Below are 23069 nucleotides of genomic sequence, written 5' to 3'. Positions count from 1 at the left end.
AACTTTGCAATGAACAAACTCACATCAAAGGTGCCACTCTAAATGTGATTTATTTTATTTATTTACTTATTCTTTTTTTAAAATTTTATTGTTAACACCACAAACTCCGAGTACACAGCTTCAGGCCTACAACCTCATGGGCCGGCCGCATATTATACCTATGTCGGATGAATAATAATCACTTTGGAACACAGCCCTTCAGCCGACAACCCGAGGCTCCGGCGGTGAGTTTGTCATAGCAACTAATCAGTTCGCAGTCGCCGCCGCCAACAGCACTAGGCGAGAGCTTCTTGCCCCAATACTTATTGCAACTGCAAGTGCGACCCCGCCCTTTCCCCCCGTTATTCCGTAGCTAGTGTTCAAGATAGGTATGTCAGTGGCTTAGCTAAACTCAAATAACTACCCCAACCCCCTCAACAGTCCCTCCCCCTCCCCCACCCCAACATTGTGAAGATCATTGTGTGCGGCTATGGAGTGCACGCTTTAGTGCAGTCAGGCTCTGTGTTATAGCTGCCCTTATTCTCAGTGTACTCTTCAGCAACCTTTACGTCTCAACCACGAATGTCCCTAGTGAGTATATGTCCGCAGTGTATTACTCCAACTAACTTAGAGATGAAAGTCTCATCTGTGTTGCAATCTCGCCTATCCATTCCACGTCCACAGCTCTCTCCATCCTCACTCTACCCTGCATTGCATTCTCCAAATAGTTCGCACAGCTTACCACTCACTCCAGCCGAGGCTCAGGCATCAGTGTTGGCTTGCTGACCTATTACCGTCTCCTCCAGGCCTTCAGACTCCCCACTCTCCCTTCCAATAAGGTAGGGCCCAAAAGTTTTTAGGGCAGCTTTTGGGGGGTTGCAGTTCGCTATAATGTTCTGCTTGTGTGCTACAGTACAGCATGTCCCTCGCCCATCTATTTCTGGTTGGGAGCGGACCTCTCATCCAACAGTGTGCCACTACTCTCCTAGCCATTAGCATCCCCATATCCATGAGCCTGCAGAGTGCTACTGGGAGTCGCCTGGTTGCCAATCAGTGCCAAGCTCGGTTCCGGGGGGATGTCAACCTCCAGAATTCGGCTCATTTCCGAAAACACATCGCCCAAAAAAGTCTGAACACCCGGGCAGATCCACGCCAAGTGCAGGAAGTCCGTGTCAGCAGCGTGGCACTGCTCGCAGTGTGCTGTGGGCCTCAGTCCATATCTGTGGAGTCTCTCTGGGGTGTAGTACACCCTCTACAGGAATTTAAAGTGGATCAGTCTGTGCCTGCCATTAAGCTATATTCGCTTTGTGCTTTCGCAGCAGTACCGCCATGTCTTATCATCTCACTCTAAATGTGATTGTCACCAAAAATGAGCTGGTCTCTCTGAGATCGATTTCTCCCATTGATTGGTCCGACCACCACCTTATATTGTTTAATATCGATTCACACGCTAGAGACCAACCAACACAAGCTGCCAACCCTAAACACTGGACCAGGAACATCAAAGAAGTCCCCATCACTGAACTGGAATCCAAGATTCATGCCCATCTACGGCTTCATCCCCCCACTCACACAGCCGATGACCTCCGAGCACATTTTAACACAACAATGACTAAGGTGTTAGATCAAGTTGCTCCACTCAAACTGAAACAACTGAGATCCGTCAATTCAAACTCGTGGCTCAACGTGGATCTCAATAATGAAAGACGACAACTCAGGTAGGCATTAAGGTCATCGAGACAACCCCTAGACTATGCACCTCAATCTACTTACAACCGCACTGGCGGAAGATTTTGGGGCCCAGATCGTGTCGTATGCGGACGACACCCAACTCTTGTTCACCTGCGACAGGGGCTGCGATTTTGATGGGGCGTCCATCCGGGGTTGCCTTGGGGCTGTGTTTGACTGGTTTAGTCGCAACAGCCTCAAGTGCAACTCCGATAAGTCCGAAGTGCTTTTTTTCGGCTGCCCCGCGGACCCTAGATGGAAGGAATGGTGGCCTACTGCCATGTTCCCTCCTGCCAGCGATTCAGGGGCTGCTAAAAATCTGGGTATCCAGATTGACAACAGCCTCTCTTTCAGGGCCCAGGTGTCTGATCTGGCCGGCAAGTGTTTTACGATCCTGAAGATGCTGAGGAAGTTTCTGCTGCTCTTACCCTTAGAGCATAGAAAGATCACGGTACAGGCCCTGATAGGCTCTCGCCTGGACTACTCCAACGTGCTGTACCTAGGCCTTCCGGACTTCCTCCTTGCGTGTCTCCAGGTTGTGCAAAACTCTGCGGCCCGGGCAATCTTTGGCCTCACTAGGAGAGTCAGGGCCAGTGAACTTCTCAGAACCCTTCACTGGTTGCCCATTAAGAAGCTGATCACTTTTAAAGCCCTGACCATTGCCTTTAAAGCCCTTCATGGTACAGGTGCCTGTTATCTTCGGAAACGGATCAGCTTCTATCTGCCTTCTAGATCCCTGCGTTCCTCCACCCAGGCCAGGGCGGTCACCCCGGTGATCCAACGTGCGCGCTGTGGGGGGCGTTCCTTCAAACATCTTGCCCCACGGCTTTGGAACGCTTTTCCTCTGTCACTCAGATCCAACACCAATCTGCTGGCATTCAGGAAGGATCCGAAGACCCTGCTTTTCACGCAATAACTCATTCCATTCTGTGCTATGCTCTCTCTCGTTCTACCCTACACTCTGGGTCCGGGAGGTTCTTTCAGGGCCGGGACACTCTTCGGAGTAGCCATGCGCTATAAAAGTACCCCCTTTAACATAACATAACATAACATATAAAAATCACATCTTCAGAGAAAAGCCCTCTTTTTTTCGCAGCCAGCTAGACCAGGCTAAGAATAGACCTGGGGAACTCTTCAACATTGTTAAAAGACAAACTAACAGCACACCCTTGCAGGACTTAATAGCCACCAAAGAACGTTGCGAAGAAATCGCCAGCTTCTTCACAGATAAGGTCACACAAATTTATCAATCCTTCTTCCAAAGCCCGAACCTACCTTCCCTACAAACCTGCCCCACTTTGCACGCCTCTAACCAAACAGAACTAATTCCTGGCGAGGAAACCAACTGAAGGGATGTTGAATTGTCCCCCAAATCATACAGCACATCAAAGGGATACCATAAGTTTAATACCTAATTTTCCACCTAATTTGGGGTACCTGGTGACTAATTTGCGGGAACATCATAGAGCGCATACATCGCAGCATCGCAGCAAATAGCGTCACATTCAAATATACATCCAGACAATTTATGCTTAAACAGACCACCACAGGGTGTTTGGGAATGTGGGAGGGAGCATAGGGGCCGAGTATGGCAACAAGAATCTCGCCAGGTACCTTATTACCCAATTAATGGGAAATCTAAATCCTACAATGTCTTTCTTACCAATGTTCCAAGATTAAAACCAGGTAGTAGGGAGGATTGGGACTCCCTTGTAAACAAAGCCATACATTGGATAAGAACGAAATGACAGGGTCTTTCTGTAATCAGATCTGATATAAAGAGTGCTGAACGGTTACAGCAAGAAGAATGGGATTTGGATGATATAAGGTAAACCTTTCACTCAAAACCCATTGCTAACAATCTAATAACCCTGAATCTAAGAACCCACTCACTCTTCAACTCTAAAATCTGTTTTAGGCAAGACAAAACTGGCATAGATAATTGTGGTGCTGCTCCATATGCTTTGGTGGGACAAAACAATCTTGAAGCTGTAGATTGACTGAACCTGTGGAGTAATTTGCCTCCCTTGGTGGTGGCCACGCAGTACCGAATGGCTGGTGATCAAGATCTAGATGATCTGGATGGGCAACCTAATTTGGAAGTACCCAGCGAAAGGTATTGCCACATTGGAAGTCAAGTATCCAATTTTGCTGAGGTAGAAGGGCCTAGTGCCATAAACAATGGTGGCCGGAGGAGCTACGTCAGCAAGCAAGATGGCTGCTTAGGCTCCCGGCTCCGTCGACCCTCGTAACCCGCTGCGATATCCTGACTCAACGCCTAGCCTCTGTGCGCATGAACTGTCCAGCACTCCGATGGTGAAATCCGGAAACTTTTATCATCTTGTTTGACGGAGTTAAATCGAGTGTAAGTTTGCGGCCTGCTCCAGCGGTGAAGCCGGGGCCTGGAGTACTTTCACGGCTGGGCTGCAGTGCAACAACATCGGTCAGGAGACTCAGGCTGGGCCCGGTCGACCGGAGTGGAGGCTTTGTTTCAGCCCGGATTTGGTGGCGATCGTCTTCATTGCTCAGTATCGACGGAGAAGTGAGTCTGCGTGCTGCTGGCTGCGGGTGGGGGCCCCCGTCCCGCGGCCCCGGTTTGCTCCCGCCAGGGTTCGGTGGTTCGGGGTCACTGGCCTGCGGCCTTAACTGGGTTGACCGTGGTTGTGAACAAAGACTGGTCACCCTTCGCAATTGCACGTTCGAGATCCTGTCTATCCCCCCCGTGGGTGCCGGAATCACCCGGGGAGGTAATAGTGATTGATACCGAACACGATATTATGGATCGAACGGTGCATGAACCATCGCTGTGGCTAATACTGGCAGAACTTTGGGCGTTCCGCTCACATGTGGATACTTTGCTGAGCAGATTGGATTCGCGCCTATCTGAAATTCTCCTGGTGGAACCGGGCCCGGCCTTATTGTTGAACCGGGATTCTACAGCCATTCAAAACGCGGCCATTTTGACTCCGTGCGAGGACCCAGTGAAGAAACGAGTAATGGAATCATCGGATGGTGCCCTGGTAGACTGTGTTCCCGAGGAGGGCATGGTATTGCTGAACTTTTCACTATTGCCGGCTTTGGAGATATCGTCAGGCGTTCCCCTTCCAGAGACTTTTGTCTGTGACTTTTCATCTCTTTTGTGGTCATCTTCTCCTTTCCTGGCGACGCTACGACTCCTGTTCAAGACACATTGGGACTATTCATCTCGGAGGGAGAGTTCGTCTGCATCTACGGTTCTTGAGGACTTACTGCCTGCTTGTAGCCATGGGCTGATTTTTGCTGAATCTTCTCTTCTTTATTGCTTCTTTGTGTGCCTCTGGGTCTCGCTGGAAGGGGTTCGTGTTTTTGTTCGTAAGGGCCAAGGTTAAGATCGGCTGGATCGGGATGGGCTGGCATGGCTTTTACAAGTGTTGGACCTGCAATTGTTTGCTCCATGAGGCTGGGCGGTAACTCACGGTACCCTCTAATTTCTCTACATTGCTGTCATACGGTTATCTTTTGCTGACAGGGGGTGGCTGTTTCAGGCGGGGGGTCTAAAGGGGCTGGGAGCCCACGTGAATAGGCCCTCCTTCACTTTTCTTTTTCCTACCTTTGGGGTTTTAGTTGTTAGGGGCGACAGGCACGCTGCTAGTGGGGTCAGGCTGTAGCCATTTGCAGGGGTGCAGGCTGGGGGGCTGAAGGTTTTTTTTTTTATTTTGCCTTTTTTATTTTCTATGGCCTTTCTTCTTTCTTTTTCTCTTTGTAGGGTCAGTATAACTACAAATCATTTGGATTCTTATCGTATGCTTGTACTTAGGGCTTTCGCTTTTATGATATCTTGATTTGTGGGTGGGCGGGCTTTGAGTATTGGCGCAACATGGAAATTCATATTGTATGTTCTTTTGTATCGACTTAGATGCTCTGGCGCCAAATTTTTATTATAATGGTCATTACATGTATATCCTGTTTTTACCCTGCCCCCCGCTTCTTCTGTTTGATTGTATGGCACCTGATCCTCTCTTATATAATATAAAATGAAACCTCTGTCCTATCCTGAACTTTGACTATGTATTCCAATACAAGCTTTACTTTGAATCTCTGCCGGACCCCTGGGTTGTCGGCTGATGAGCTGTGTCATATTGTGATATTAACGACTTTTGATTTGTCTAGCGGCCGGCCCCCGTGGTTGTAGGCCCATGCCTGTATTTTTACTGAATGCTACTAATAAAGGTTTTTAAAAAAACAAGCATTGGAAATGCAATAGGTCTCGCATTAGAAAAGTTGGAGCTATTGGTCTTGTAAATGACAAATATTTTATTTATTTGTTAGTTTTTAAAATAGCTAAATTGATATCTTTGTCATTTACAATGCCAATAGTTATAACTTTCGCGAATGTGACACCTATAGCATTTGGAATGCAACATGTTTTGTATTTACGTGACTTAGATGGCAGCTCTGGTCGTTAGGCCACATCTCTAGAGAGCAGGAGAGTGCAGCAGGGGAGAGAAGCACAGCAAGGGGTGTCGGAGGATAGGGGGGGCAGCTGGGGTTCTTGGTGCTGGCTTCACTGGCCCGGGACCGTGGGGGTCGGTCCTAGGCTAGCTTGTGGGTTGGTGATGGGCGGAGTAGGGGCAAGGGGTCTTGTGCTGCACGCAGGCAAGGACATCGCGGGGTGGCAAGTAATTGTGAAAGTTACCGTTTAAAGGGAAGGACGAGGCGGATATTACATGTGTAGCAACATCATATTGTTGGAGGTCACTGGTTGGTGAAGAGGCACGCAAGGTATACTGGAGGGATTAGGCATATATTTGTGAGTACGGAGCTGGTGGGGGCTCCCAGCAGAGGCGACCAGTAAATGGAGCGATTAAGGCATAGAATGTTATTAAGAGCGGTCCCAGTGAAATGTACGGGTGGTTGGGCTCGGGGTGATAGCAGGGTGCAAAAGAGAAACCGTGGTAGAAGGAAAGGGCGCCAAAGGGATTGGGGGGATGGGGCACCAACGCAGGCAGCCACAGAAGACCCGGCGTAAGGGGTAAGTGGTAGGAAAAAGGGGTCGGCAGAGTAAAGGAATTGGTAAGACAAGGAGAATAGGGAGGGCGCATCAGCTGCGGGGTGCGAAGGTTAGGGGCTCTGCTGGGAGGGAGGGGGGCTCAGGGAGGGACGAAGGGGTGGGGGGGCAGGACAGGCAGCGATACGGAAGGAATGGAGGAAGCTCGGGCATAGAGGGGTCCAGCGGGCATAGAGGGGCCCAGCGAGGCTACCAAAGAGCAGAGGCATGCCTGGCATACACAGGCCGGCAGAGAGTGACTGACGAGAGCACAAGCAGTGGGCCGGAAAGTGAAGGGTGCGGGCGTCGGAGAACCTCGAGGAGGGAAGGCAGATAAGGGGAGGGGGGAGGAGAAATGGAACGAGCGAGAATGACAGGAAGACTAGGCCTGTGCCAAGATTATGTGAGATGTCTGAAGGGCACGTTTAAAGGAATAAGGGGGCGTGCCCCAGGGTCATTCACTGGGATGTCAAACATTCAACTGGTAGCCACACCTCCAAACGGCAAAGACTTCAAGCCTGTCCGAGTCCAGACACCAGCAGCATGGTGATTCGGAAAGACGGGTTTGTTTGAGCCGGTCGTTGCAAAAGCACATTTCACATGAGGACTTTAAAATGAGCGGCCATGAAAGAGACCCGTGACCGACGGCCCTCGGAGACCCCCCCACGGGCCCCTCTTGCACGTCGATAGACTGCACGCTCTGCTGGGGTATGGCTGCCTGGCATGCAGCCATTCACAAGCGCCTTTCACGTGTACCAATGCCGTTTGTAGCACTAAAATCCAGACATACTGGTTTGGCTACTGCCGGAACAAAGTAAAAAATAAAGGCTTACGGTATACATGAGGATTGAGTGTTTCTTTAGATACAAGTCAGCCCCGCATTCTAAGAAATACTTCTTGGAAGACAAAAATACGGTAGCATTACACCCCGAGTAAAAAGTAAATCCCCCTGTGCATATTTTAAAGAGCTGGTAACAAGACTTTGAGACAGCTGCTGTGTCAGACCAGACTTAAAACTGGCGATGGTCGAGAAATGAAACACGAAAAATAAAAAAATGCAGAATGTTTTGTTGAATAAACAAGGACGAATGAGGATTTTTTTTTAATCGGGGGGGGGGGTATTTCTAGTTAGGCGTAGCAACAATTAATAAAAATAAAAAAGCAAGGAATCAATTAACTTGTGACAACAGTTTTTCAAAATAGCAGCGCAAAAAAAAGGATGCGAGGCCACAGGTTTTCGTAGCAGGGTTATTTGTGTTGCTTTAGTTTGTCGTCAACAGGAAACCTCCACCCACTGCTCGTGCATAGCACAGAATAGGGAGAGGCCATCCCACATTCCAGCAGCTGGGTGGAGGTGGAAGGCCTGCAGGGGTTAAAAGGGCAGCGGGGGCAGGGGAGGGGGCGGAGCGGGGAGAGGGAACAGATAGAGGCCCTACAGCGTCCCCAACAATCACATTTTGCAAATATCATGACAAAAGAAAACAATCACTGACAAAGCCAAAAGGCAAACGGCTGGCTACCAACGCCGGACCTATTGGCTTTACTAATACTTGTTAACTTATTGTAATAATTTAGGCAAGTAAATTTGGAAAGGCATTTTATTCATGAACTGTGTGTTTTTTTTAACTATACAGGTATATAAGGTTAGCTGTAAAAGTTAATAAACTTTTCTTCAACCGCTATTTTTTAACCATGAAGGTTCATCTGGTTATTTGTACACTTCAATAAACTATTCTTCAACTACTTACTGCCGTTCTGGAGGTGCATGAATTAAACCAGGTGTACATTCAAGGATTTTTGTAAAAGGCACGTTGCATTTTTTTTTATTACTGAGCAAAGTGCTAAAAAACGATCTAGCAATATCTTGACACAAATAAAGGTAATTCACTGCTTCTAAAAAGAAGTGCCCTTTTGTTTAACGGTATCATCCAACCCTCTGCACTTTGTATGGCTGGGATTTATCCATGCATTTTTAGCACCCGGATTTTCGGGGGATATGTGGGCTGGGGGTGGAGGAGGAGGCTTACAGAAGTACTTAGGAAGACTCTAAGACAAAAGGAAAGGTGAAGTACTGTGTCGCAAAAGGGGGCATTGCCTTCACAAAAGACAACAAATGTAAAACCGGAAGTAGCACAAAGCGCTCTTCCAGTCGCAGTCAGGTGACCAAAGGATTTGTTATGGACAGAACATTCTAGAGCGTGCCTGCCAAGGAATTCATTTAAAGAGGTCAAAGCTCCTAGGAACTAGCACGTGTTCTGTAATAATATTGTTTCACTTATTACATATTTCTGCACGGATCATTCTTCAAGCTACAGAAAATAAACAAAAATTCATTTATAGGTGATGTATGACAAAATGTAGGGTTCAATTATTTTTTTGGCCACTTCATATTCACTGGAGTTAAGATAATTGGTTTATTGTCTTAACTTTTCTCTGCCTAGGCTACGGAAGGTTACTTAGGGAAGCTTCTAAATTTCACACGGAATGCAACAATGCTTGGATTGCTGAGCTGCCTGCCCCATGCTTCTATAGATTTTATGTGTATGATGATACTAAAACTGCCTGATGGAAACCCCTGAAGTCAACACTACTAATATCCCAATGAAATGCCAAAATATCTTCAAAATGGCTCCCCTGTTCTGTGTATTTATCTCAATCAATAACCTCAATTAGTTCGATGTATGGATTTAATTCCTCACTCAACTGAACAGCAGAAACCTCACACTTCTCAAGTATTTATTTTTCATAGAAATAAAACATTTTCATTAATTTTCTCCATCTCCAGATAATGAGCATGTGTTAGAAAAGGCACCCACAGGCTTTTATAATTAGTGATATCGCTCTGCAGTTTAATGATCATTGATACACAACGTGCCTAACATCCAAAACGCGGGCGCCATTGGCAAACTAAAGACGAGCAGGCAGGGGAGGAGAGTAGGAGGAGGAGGGGGGAGGAGAGTAGGGGAGGCGTGCAATCAAGAAGTGAGTCAGCTTCTAAACACCGAGGCGGCCACCTTCTTCAAAATAAAGGTAAATCAAAATGTTTCACAAAATAAAGCTGTATTTATAAAACTGCAAAACGGCGACCCATTAGACTGCAGCTGTTTTAACCCAGAAGGAAATTAGAAATAATTAGAGGTTTAATGAAGAAAGGGTATGGCATACCGAAGGTGAAACACAACTGATCCTTGGAGAGGACTGGAGCTGTAATAAAATGCGTGCTGCTACCGCTTACGAAAACCCCTTTACAAAAAAAACGCGGGCGCCATTGGCAAACTAAAGACGAGCAGGCAGGGGAGGAGAGTAGGAGGAGGAGGGGGGAGGAGAGTAGGGGAGGCATGGCCTAGCGGCCGTGCAATCAAGAGGTGAGGGGGCGGAGCTGGGGGAGGCAGTAAGAGAGAGAGTAGGCAAGGCAGGCGGCTGGGGGCATGTGCACGCGCTTTTAAGCTCAATGCGCATGCGCATTGAGCTTAAATTTCTCGTGCACTGCAAGGAATCGTGGCGATTCCTTGCAAGTTGGTTAAAGAGTTGGTAAGCCCCCATAGTCTTGCAAGCTCGATGCGCATGCGCATCGACAGGCGAGACCTAAAAAGAATGATGGCCTCCGAATCAGAGATGGTGTTAAAATGTTGTCTTGGAATATAGCCGGGCTTGCTAAAAAACTCCAGGAACCTGACTGGCAGGATTTTATAGATAATTTTGATCTCTGTCTTTTTCAAGAGACCTGGGCGATGGAAGCCTTATACAAAGTGGGTTACAGAACATTTAGTATTGAGGCCCTACAATCAAATAGAGGAAGACCCTCAGGTGGCCTCCTGATATGGATTAAAACCCACATAAATGTATCCATAGAAATCCTACCCACAGATACAGATGATATACTAGGATTAAGTATAAAATTCCCAAACAAGTCCAGGTTATATTTATTTGCTATATATATATAAGACCGAGAGAGCGCTCAAAAGAATCACTATTATTCCACCACCTTGAAGGAATCATTGATTCTAAAACCTAATGGACCATTATAATTGGTGGCGATTTTAATTGTTGCTACGAATCATTAACTGAACTGGATACTATTTTTGAAGAGGAAGACCTAGCAATGGGTATTCCGTTACTGAGAACAAAAAAGACCATGGGGTGCACTGTCTCTGCACTGCAGCTACTCAATTTCACTATAGAGAAAGGACTATGGTCTTGCAATGGCAGATGCCCCTCAGATCTTGCATGTTCAAATACTTTCTCAAGGGTTCATTCGTCATACTGCATAGATTACATAATGATAAGTGCTGCATATTGGGCTTATGTGCATGATTTTAAAGTTGATACTAGGAGAGAAAGTGATCACTTTCCATTATGTTTAGTTCTTGAAGGGAAATACTTCCTGATCCAACAAGGTCTGGGCACAGAGGTCATACAGCCCATAGTGAGTAACAACAGAAGGGCAGTAAAATATTCATCGATACTGGAAAAACTTGAACCCCTCACTTTTATTTATAATATTTTTAGTGATATTTTATCTTTCTTTTTAAATAAGAATTTGGATGCCATATTAATTACTCAGATCCACTAGATGCTGGTAGAAAATGTAAAACCCTATCATACCCAAGCTGCGAAAGGGAAAGCCCCCAATAGCAATAATACGCTGTTGTCTAATCCATGGTTTACTGAAGATTGTGCAGAGGCAAAAAAACGCTTAATTAAAGCTCTGCAATCTAAAGAGACAGAGTTAATTAGGCAAGAAATAAAAGTGTACAACAATGTACTGAAAGTAGCTCGTAGGAATTGGGAGGATGCCTGCTGGGAGGATTTGATAGCTGCTGCGAAGACAGGTGATCAAACTTTATTCTGGCGGATTATTGCTAATGGTAGCAAGATAAGCAACCCGGCCCAGGATTATAATTTCGACCCAAATACATGGTATAGACATTTTGCTCAACTATATGCATGTCCAGGGATGCCAGCTAGAGATCACTTAGGTATTATTGAAGATTTAATGATGGCAAATGAGATTGAACCTCTATACTTTAGTATAGAAGATACAACGTTGGCCATAGCTGCTATTAAGCCATCTAAAGCTCCTGGCCCTGAAAAAATTCCCAGAGACCTTTTTAAACATGCCTCGGAGGTGTGGGCCCCCTACATCAACCTCTTACGCAATGCAATTAGCAGAGGCGAGCCCATCCCTGCATCTTGGAAGGGTGCGGAGATCGTCCCGATAAATAAGAAGGGTAGTAGGGACGATCCCGCTAATTATAGGCCTATCAACTTGATAGATATAATGCAAAAGGTTTACTCCAAACAGATCCTAGATAAGTTAAATGACTGGATGACCGAAAATGAAGTACTGTCCCCGTGCCAGGCGGGCCATAGAAAGAGAACAAGCACCATAGATCAAGTGTTCAGGCTTCTAACTATAGCCTGGAAATACACAAGGCTAAGATCTGGTCATTTGTATGTGGCCTTTATTGATTTAAAGGCCGCATTTGATTCAATTCATAGAAATTCTGTTATAGATAAACCTGATGCAACAGGGGGTACCAAAAGATATTCTGGTCCAGCTGATTAGGCTTCATGAAGACAAGTTCGCAAATGTCCGCTGGGGTAAAGGGGGGGAACTCACAGACGAAATACCAGTCAAGAGAGGTGTGCGCCAGGGGTGCGTCCTTGCGCCAACCTTATTCCTCTTATACGTTAATGACATGGTCGAGTTCCTACAAAAGTCTCAACACGACTCCCCAAATCTAGGAGGGAACCATATTTGCGCATTGACATTTGCAGATGATACTAATTTGTTGTCACAAACACCCTAGGGCCTGCAAAATTTGCTGAAGAAGCTTGACGAACACTGCAAACTAAAAGGCTTGGAAATAAATCATGTAAACACTAAGTATATGTCTATTAGGCCCCACAAATGCCTTAAGAATAACCTCACACACACAACCCCACACACACACAACCCCCCACACACACAACCCCCCCCCACACCCCCACCCACACACACCCCCCACACACACACACCCACACCCCCCCACACCCCCACACCCCCCCACACACACACCCACACACACCCACACACACACAACCCCACACACACCCCCACACACCACCACCCCCACACACATCCACACCCAGATAATGTACGTATGTTTGTATGGATCTGCAGAAAACCCACATGGTTGGTAACAGAGCATGAACAAGAGATTTGCACATTTATGATATTACATTTGATATATTTACAATCGCGTTACATTCCACACATATTTACAATTTTATGCACAGTGAGGTCAACTAATTTGCCCAGAATCACACATTTTAAAGTCAAGTGCCAGAGCTGGAATTAAAACCAAAAGTTCCAGATCACTAGCTCACCAGTTTCGGCACTAGGCTAAATCTCTGTGGTCTAGAATCCTAAAATGTTGAATGTTCTTGGAGGAATTCTGTCTCGTAAAACTCTGCTCTTCATGGCCACACTTTTGAGCTAGTATCCTGGCTTCAGCTCGGTTTGCTTTTCAACACAACACTCAAGCCTATTCTTGCCACATAGAAGTAGGAGTACGGTTTGCACTAACCATCGACATAAAAGTAGGACTATTCGACAGCTGTCAGACATAGAAATCTGAAAGACAGTGGTTATAGAGACTTGAGGCGCACTGGTAAAGGCTACTAGTGAGGGATCAGTGGCGGAGGTGGCCTTTCCCTCCATCTGTCTCCCTCCGACTGTCTCCCTCCCTCCCTCCCTCTCTGTCTCACTCCCTCTCTGTCTCCCTGCCTGTCTGTCTTCCTCCCTCTGTCTCACTCCCTCTCCCTCCGATTGTCTCCCTCCCTCTGTCTCACTCCCTCCCTCTCTGTCTCACTCCCTCTCCCTCTGACTGTCTCCCTCCGTCTCACTCTCTCTCCCTCCGTCTCCCTCTGTCTCACTCTCTCTGTCTCACTCTCTCTGTCTCCCTCCCCGTCTGTCTCCCTCTGTCTCACTCTCTCTCTCTGTCTTCCTCCCTCTCTGTCTCACTCCCTCCTTCTCTGTCTCCCTCCCTCCCTCCCTCCCCCTCTGTCTCACTCCCTCTCCCTGTCTCCCTCCATCTCCCTGTCTGTCTCACTCTCTCTCCTTCCGTCTCCCTCTGTCTGTCTCACTCTCTCTGTCTCCCTCCCTGTCTGTCTCCCTCTGTCTCACTCTCTCTCCCTGTCTTCCTCCCTCTCTGTCTCACTCCCTCCTTCTCTGTCTCACTCCCTCCCTCTCCCCCTGACCAATCTATTCTGCGGGTTTCATAAGGGTCTCTGACAAAGAGGAAAAAATGTTGCTTTAATTCTTATATTGTTTTAATATTTTCCTGTATTGGTGGTGCGCAGCGCCCCTTCCCACCCCCTCCCCCGCACTCCTACATGCCCATGGCTCACAAGGGCATTCTCCATTGAACTGAATTGTTTGTTTTTGTTTTCGTAAGGTTATAAGCCGCAGAATGATGTAAATGTGAAAGCTTCTATAGGGCTTCTTGGCAGCTTTTCTTTCCAATGCACCGCAATCCCGGGGCTCCCCCAAACCCAAGGCCAACCCCCTGGACCCAATAACCCACCGTATTCACCCATTGAAGGACCCTTTGCCAAATGGACTATCCACAAATGAATTCCCCCCCCCCCCACCCCCCCCCCCCCCCCCCCCCAGCCCCCTTCCGTCATGTGTGTCAGCCCTGGCTCAAACGGCTCCCGGGCACACACACAGCCGCACCCGAACACTTCACAGGTCTTTAAAAGACTATTTAATGTGCTAATAAGGCTTTGTTGTTAATCATTACTGAGCCCCTGCTGCGCCACTCTGCCTGTTGCTGGAAGGCCCGCGCGGGGGTGATCTGAACAGCATGCTGATTGCGTGACACACCTACGCATGGGGCGCGACACGGTAACGTGTCGCGCCACACAGTTTGGAAAGCTGTGATCTAGACCATCAATGATTGGTGGTCATTTGACTGTTTCACCTACCTAACCTATCACTCTCCTCTCTAATGTATTCTGTCTTAACCCCTTCCATGCTCATGACGGAACGGTTCCGTCATGAGCATAAGGTGGCCTGTGCTTATGACGGAGCCGTTCCGTCATGGTTCCATAGGCCCAATGGAACGTTCAGCACCGGGGGAAAATCCGCGCAGCACAGAAGGGGTTAAAATGTTTATTTTATGCCCTTCTCTTTGTGTATCCTTATACCATGTTTTCACTAGTCTCTGTAAAGTGCTCTGATACCCACAGGACTAACTAGCGCTATATAAACTTATAAATAATGGTGGGTTCTTGCTGAAAGGTATGGAGTAGTCCTTTAGATGAACCCTTGTTCTTGTGAGTAGGCAACCACTCAAGTTTACTTCTGCAGTAGACTAACATTTCCCCTGTACCTGAGAAATGATGCAGTAATGGAAAAGTCAGTCTCTCTTACATGGTTGAGAAAGAAAGTTATGGCCTGAGAGAAAGGGTTTGAGATGCTCGAGAACAAGCGAGTTTTCAGTTGATTTCGAAATAGGTTTTTATCTGGAATTTCCTGTGGCCTTTGAATGAGTGTGGTTGGGCATATGACAGTGAGAGAACAAGTGAAGGGACAAGTGATTGGGTGGAAACAGACAGAGGAAAGAAGTAGAGGTTGTGAGAGAAGTGGGGTCACCATGAGTGAAGTTACCACAGCGGTTGCCATTGGGTAGTTATAGTTAGGATTGTGTTTCTAAAGAAAAGTAATTTTTTGGTTTGCTTATATCTTTGACGACATTTAACAAATCTTCAAAAAACTTTCCCAAATAATTTTTTTCTTAGCTACTTCCTGGAAAGTTTCAGGTGGATCAATCAAGCCTGGTCGAGAAAAAGGTGCTGACCCCCAAAACGTCTTTTCGCCATTCATTTTTCCATAGAAACTTTAGACACAGCTACAGCCGAAACTGCTGAATGGATTTACTCACAATTTAGAAGAGCGCTTGATTTTGGTCCAGAAAGAGTGCTTTTTGTGATTTGGTGTAAATTAATTAAGTAGTTTTTGATCAATTATTGCTCAAAAATGTTGTAGATTTCCTGCTGCGGAAGATCAGAAGTGCTGACAGATCTCCTGCTGAGCTCTGATTTGCAGCCGCCACTGCATCAATAAGGATGTGGTGATAGGCATCTTAGGACTTGTGGCTCATTACCAAGTCCTAAAAAAAAAAAGAAAAAAAAAAGACATTATGCAGAAGGGGTACTGTTTTCAACCCATTTCAATCACCACTCAACATCCCCCCCTAATTATTAAAGGAGCCATGGCGCCAGTTTGGCCATTGCACTGCTGAAAAGGGAGAGGTGTACTCCCTGTTCTTCCTTATCCCTAAAAAGGATGGCTGCCTCATACCCATCCTCGGACCTCTTAACAAATACATTCTGTTGGAGCACTTCCATATGGTGACTCTACCGGATGTCATTCCTCTGCTGCAACAAGGCGACTTCATGACTGCCCTTGATCTGAAGGACACGTACTTTCACATCCCCATTTGCCCAGCTCATCAAAGATACCCGAGGTTCGTGGTAACTGGACAATATTTCTAGTTCAAAGTGCTCCCATGTAAGGGTTACCACGGTTCCGAGGGTCTTTACTAAATGTCTGATCATGGTAGCAGCTCCTCTTCGGAGGAGAGGCATCCTCTTGTTTCCTTACTTGGACGACTGGCTGATCAAGAGCACCATGCACCAACAATGCCTAGTCTAGTGCATATGCAGACCACTATACACACCTTGCACAGTCGAGGTTTTACCATCAACTGCACCACGTCCCACTTCCAGCCTCTTCAAGTTCAGCTCTTTCTCAGGGCCATATTGGGCGCACGGGTGGGAAAGGATTACCCCCCCTCCTGTGGGGGGAAACGGCCTTTAGGACAGAGCCGGAATCGCGCTTTGCCTTCACAGCACCGTCAACAGACCAAATGAGTCTTTAGCACGCATTCCTTTTGCACGCAAGTAGTTACAACGACTTGCTTTAGGAGGGCGCAATGGTGGAGTGGTAATGGATTTATGCCCAACACCTTGCCTACTGTTGCGCCATCAGGAGTTGGACTAGTAAATTAAGGTATTCCAATATCCAGCGCCACCCCCTAAGGCAAGTCGTTAAAACGACTGGCATGCAGAACAAATGCATGTTAAAGACACGTTTGTTTAAATGATGGAGGACCTATGGCATGAAAATGCATGTGGAATTCTGTAATTTATTCCTGCAAGGGTAGAAGCATTCCAAATCTTACTGCCTCTATTTCATCCAGATCGCTAGGAAACCGTCAGAACAGTGATGTGCTTGCTAGGAATGATGGCATCTTGCATATCCATAGTCCCCCATGCCAGGTTGCACAAGCGCCCGTTGTAGGAGTGCCTAGCAGCACAGTGGTGTCAGGTAGAGGTTCATCTAGAGGATCTAGTGTTGGTGGGGAGCCGTGCATGTCGCTCTGCAGTGGTGGAAAACACACAACCTATTGCAAGGGTGACTATTCCTTGACCCGATTTCGCTGGTCGCTGTCACCATGGACACTTCAATCACAGGCTGAGGTGAGTACCTCAGCCACCTCACCGTTTAGGGAAAGTGCCCAACAGTCCCTTCACATCAACCAAGTGGAACTGTTAACTATTCAGCTCGGCATTTGGACATTCGGCCCTCTCATCCAAAACAAGACAGTCTTAGTATGCACAGACATCACGACTGCCATGTTTTTTACAGAAACAAGGGGGCACATATTCCGCTCAGCAGTAGCCAAGAGCATTTGGTGATGGGCAGGACATCACAGAGTTCATCTACTTCTCCAGCACATTTCTTGGGTGGACAACTTTATTACTGACCTTGACAGTGGGAACTCCCGTACTTTCAGTGGTGGGGGCATCCTCATACAGATCTATCTGCGAGTGTTGAAAATGCCCACACTTTGCCGCCAGGTTACCACACCTACAGTCCATGGACAATTCACAATGGATTAACTTATCCTGGATATTTGCCTATGCTTTTCCACATCTCCTACTTCTACCATTTGCAGTCCGCAAACTGAGGCAAATATCCCTTACTCTCATCTTAATGGGTTCGACCTGGACACGCCAGCCATGGTACTCCACCCTGCTAGAGCTCTCTTGTCCCCATGAAAAACTCCCCAACAGGCCGGTTCTTCTTACACAAAATCATGGCACTCTCCGGCACCCCAATCCTCAACAGCTCTCTCTGTCTCACTCCCTCCTTCTCTGTCTCACTCCCTCCCTCTCCCCCTGACCAATCTATTCTGCGGGTTTCATAAGGGTCTCTGACAAAGAAGAAAAAATGTTGCTTTAATTCTTATATTGTTTTAATATTTTCCTGTATTGGTGGTGCGCAGCGCCCCTTCCCACCCCCTCCCCCGCACTCCTACATGCCCATGGCTCACAAGGGCATTCTCCATTGAACTGAATTGTTTGTTTTTGTTTTCGTAAGGTTATAAGCCGCAGCGTGCAGAATGATGTAAATGTGAAAGCTTCTATAGGGCTTCTTGGCAGCTTTTCTTTCCAATGCACAGCAATCCCGGGGCTCCCCCAAACCCAAGGCCAACCCCCTGGACCCAATAACCCACCGTATTCACCCATTGAAGGACCCTTTGCCAAATGGACTATCCACAAATGAATTCCCCCCCCCCCCCCCCCCCCCCCCCCCAGCCCCCTTCCGTCATGTGTGTCAGCCCTGGCTCAAACGGCTCCCGGGCACACACACAGCCGCACCCGAACACTTCACAGGTCTTTAAAAGACTATTTAATGTGCTAATAAGGCTTTGTTGTTAATCATTACTGAGCCCCTGCTGCGCCACTCTGCCTGTTGCTGGAAGGCCCGCGCGGGGGTGATCTGAACAGCATGCTGATTGCGTGACACACCTACGCATGGGGCGCGACACGGTAACGTGTCGCGCCACACAGTTTGGAAAGCTGTGATCTAGACCATCAATGATTGGTGGTCATTTGACTGTTTCACCTACCTAACCTATCACTCTCCTCTCTAATGTATTCTGTCTTAACCCCTTCCATGCTCATGACGGAACGGTTCCGTCATGAGCATAAGGTGGCCTGTGCTTATGACGGAGCCGTTCCGTCATGGTTCCATAGGCCCAATGGAACGTTCAGCACCGGGGGAAAATCCGCGCAGCACAGAAGGGGTTAAAATGTTTATTTTATGCCCTTCTCTTTGTGTATCCTTATACCATGTTTTCACTAGTCTCTGTAAAGTGCTCTGATACCCACAGGACTAACTAGCGCTATATAAACTTATAAATAATGGTGGGTTCTTGCTGAAAGGTATGGAGTAGTCCTTTAGATGAACCCTTGTTCTTGTGAGTAGGCAACCACTCAAGTTTACTTCTGCAGTAGACTAACATTTCCCCTGTACCTGAGAAATGATGCAGTAATGGAAAAGTCAGTCTCTCTTACATGGTTGAGAAAGAAAGTTATGGCCTGAGAGAAAGGGTTTGAGATGCTCGAGAACAAGCGAGTTTTCAGTTGATTTCGAAATAGGTTTTTATCTGGAATTTCCTGTGGCCTTTGAATGAGTGTGGTTGGGCATATGACAGTGAGAGAACAAGTGAAGGGACAAGTGATTGGGTGGAAACAGACAGAGGAAAGAAGTAGAGGTTGTGAGAGAAGTGGGGTCACCATGAGTGAAGTTACCACAGCGGTTGCCATTGGGTAGTTATAGTTAGGATTGTGTTTCTAAAGAAAAGTAATTTTTTGGTTTGCTTATATCTTTGACGACATTTAACAAATCTTCAAAAAACTTTCCCAAATAATTTTTTTCTTAGCTACTTCCTGGAAAGTTTCAGGGGGATCAATCAAGCCGGGTCGAGAAAAAGGTGCTGACCCCCAAAACGTCTTTTCGCCATTCATTTTTCCATAGAAACTTTAGACACAGCTACAGCCGAAACTGCTGAATGGATTTACTCACAATTTAGAAGAGCGCTTGATTTTGGTCCAGAAAGAGTGCTTTTTGTGATTTGGTGTAAATTAATTAAGTAGTTTTTGATCAATTATTGCTCAAAAATGTTGTAGATTTCCTGCTGCGGAAGATCAGAAGTGCTGACAGATCTCCTGCTGAGCTCTGATTTGCAGCCGCCACTGCATCAATAAGGATGTGGTGATAGGCATCTTAGGACTTGTGGCTCATTACCAAGTCCTAAAAAAAAAAAGAAAAAAAAAAGACATTATGCAGAAGGGGTACTGTTTTCAACCCATTTCAATCACCACTCAACATCCCCCCCTAATTATTAAAGGAGCCATGGCGCCAGTTTGGCCATTGCACTGCTGAAAAGGGAGAGGTGTACTCCCTGTTCTTCCTTATCCCTAAAAAGGATGGCTGCCTCATACCCATCCTCGGACCTCTTAACAAATACATTCTGTTGGAGCACTTCCATATGGTGACTCTACCGGATGTCATTCCTCTGCTGCAACAAGGCGACTTCATGACTGCCCTTGATCTGAAGGACACGTACTTTCACATCCCCATTTGCCCAGCTCATCAAAGATACCCGAGGTTCGTGGTAACTGGACAATATTTCTAGTTCAAAGTGCTCCCATGTAAGGGTTACCACGGTTCCGAGGGTCTTTACTAAATGTCTGATCATGGTAGCAGCTCCTCTTCGGAGGAGAGGCATCCTCTTGTTTCCTTACTTGGACGACTGGCTGATCAAGAGCACCATGCACCAACAATGCCTAGTCTAGTGCATATGCAGACCACTATACACACCTTGCACAGTCGAGGTTTTACCATCAACTGCACCACGTCCCACTTCCAGCCTCTTCAAGTTCAGCTCTTTCTCAGGGCCATATTGGGCGCACGGGTGGGAAAGGATTACCCCCCCTCCTGTGGGGGGAAACGGCCTTTAGGACAGAGCCGGAATCGCGCTTTGCCTTCACAGCACCGTCAACAGACCAAATGAGTCTTTAGCACGCATTCCTTTTGCACGCAAGTAGTTACAACGACTTGCTTTAGGAGGGCGCAATGGTGGAGTGGTAATGGATTTATGCCCAACACCTTGCCTACTGTTGCGCCATCAGGAGTTGGACTAGTAAATTAAGGTATTCCAATATCCAGCGCCACCCCCTAAGGCAAGTCGTTAAAACGACTGGCATGCAGAACAAATGCATGTTAAAGACACGTTTGTTTAAATGATGGAGGACCTAAGGCATGAAAATGCATGTGGAATTCTGTAATTTATTCCTGCAAGGGTAGAAGCATTCCAAATCTTACTGCCTCTATTTCATCCAGATCGCTAGGAAACCGTCAGAACAGTGATGTGCTTGCTAGGAATGATGGCATCTTGCATATCCATAGTCCCCCATGCCAGGTTGCACAAGCGCCCGTTGTAGGAGTGCCTAGCAGCACAGTGGTGTCAGGTAGAGGTTCATCTAGAGGATCTAGTGTTGGTGGGGAGCCGTGCATGTCGCTCTGCAGTGGTGGAAAACACACAACCTATTGCAAGGGTGACTATTCCTTGACCCGATTTCGCTGGTCGCTGTCACCATGGACACTTCAATCACAGGCTGAGGTGAGTACCTCAGCCACCTCACCGTTTAGGGAAAGTGCCCAACAGTCCCTTCACATCAACCAAGTGGAACTGTTAACTATTCAGCTCGGCATTTGGACATTCGGCCCTCTCATCCAAAACAAGACAGTCTTAGTATGCACAGACATCACGACTGCCATGTTTTTTACAGAAACAAGGGGGCACATATTCCGCTCAGCAGTAGCCAAGAGCATTTGGCGATGGGCAGGACATCACAGAGTTCATCTACTTCTCCAGCACATTTCTTGGGTGGACAACTTTATTACTGACCTTGACAGTGGGAACTCCCGTACTTTCAGTGGTGGGGGCATCCTCATACAGATCTATCTGCGAGTGTTGAAAATGCCCACACTTTGCCGCCAGGTTACCACACCTACAGTCCATGGACAATTCACAATGGATTAACTTATCCTGGATATTTGCCTATGCTTTTCCACATCTCCTACTTCTACCATTTGCAGTCCGCAAACTGAGGCAAATATCCCTTACTCTCATCTTAATGGGTTCGACCTGGACACGCCAGCCATGGTACTCCACCCTGCTAGAGCTCTCTTGTCCCCATGAAAAACTCCCCAACAGGCCGGTTCTTCTTACACAAAATCATGGCACTCTCCGGCACCCCAATCCTCAACAGCTCAACCTTGTAATTTGCCTGCTGAGGTCTTAGAGTTTAGTAACCTCTCTCCAGGAGGAGTGTATGTCTAGCGCGCAGGCCTACCACCCTGGCCTGTTATCCATCCAAATGGAAATGTTTTGTGCACAATTGCCTTTCCAAACATATCAATCTGCTTGCATCATCTGTACAAGACATTACCTGTTACCTCCTACACCTCTAGATGTCAGGCCTTGCCTACAATTCCATTCGGTTGCATCTCGCTGCTGTGGTTGCCTACCTACAGAATAAGTAACAAACCTTGCTCTTCAGAGTGCCAGTAATTACGGCTTTCATGAAAGGCATTAAATGAGTTATTGCACGGAGAACGCTTCCTGCACCGATGTGGAATCTTAACATCATTCTTACTAGGTTCATGGGCCCTCTTTCCAAGCCATTTCACACTTTCCTGTTACAATGTCTGTTGTGGAAAGTAGCTTGCCTTGTAGCCATCACTTAACTTAGATGAGTGAGTGAGATGCATGCTCTTACACGGGAAGAAACATTCTTCCAGGGTCATTATGATAGGGTGGTTCGCAGACCCAATCCCAAATTCCTCCCTAAGGTGGTCTTTAGCTTCCACCTTAATCAGACAATTGAGTTGCCAGTCTTCTTTCCCCAGTCATAGTCTGTAGCGGAACTCGTTTTACATACTCTAAATGCCAAAAGAGCCTTGATGTACTACATTGACAGAACAAAACCATTTCTTAAAGCGCAGCAGCTATTCGTGTGCTACTCAACGCCGCATAAGAGGAGTGCCATTTCTAAGGCAGGGGTTGCACGTTGGCTTATCAAGTGCATTCAGACTTGTTATGCTAAAGTGTCTCTGCCTGCTCCTCCCAGACCTCATTCTATTGGAAGAAAACGGCTTCTGTGTTTTTTGTTTAGGTAACACTCTGCTACCTAACAACTGTAAAGCAGCTACCTGGTCCACTCCTTACACTTTTACTAAGTACTACTGAGTGAATGTCCTGACAACAAGCTAGAGTTGGCCAGGCTATTCTACATACACTATTCCACTCTTCTTCTGCTACACCCTCAGCTGAGCCACTGCTGTTGGATGATTGCTTTACAGTCTATGCACAGCATGTGTATCTACAGCTGCACATGCCACATACTGAAAATGTTACTTACCTTG

At 46.9% G+C, this 23069-nt stretch overlaps 1 protein-coding gene across 2 annotated transcripts in view; it reads left to right on the top strand.

The window, feature by feature from the left end:
* The window catches only part of ABCA3 (ATP binding cassette subfamily A member 3), a 642985-nt gene that overhangs the window by 253132 nt on the left and 366784 nt on the right, over window positions 1–23069 (top strand). The window lies entirely within an intron of this gene.

This window comes from Lissotriton vulgaris, chromosome 10 (genome assembly GCF_964263255.1).
Source record: "Lissotriton vulgaris chromosome 10, aLisVul1.2, whole genome shotgun sequence".
NCBI lineage: Eukaryota > Metazoa > Chordata > Amphibia > Caudata > Salamandridae > Lissotriton > Lissotriton vulgaris.
Note: the sequence above shows the minus strand (reverse complement) of the source record. Positions and strands in the feature narration are given on the sequence as shown.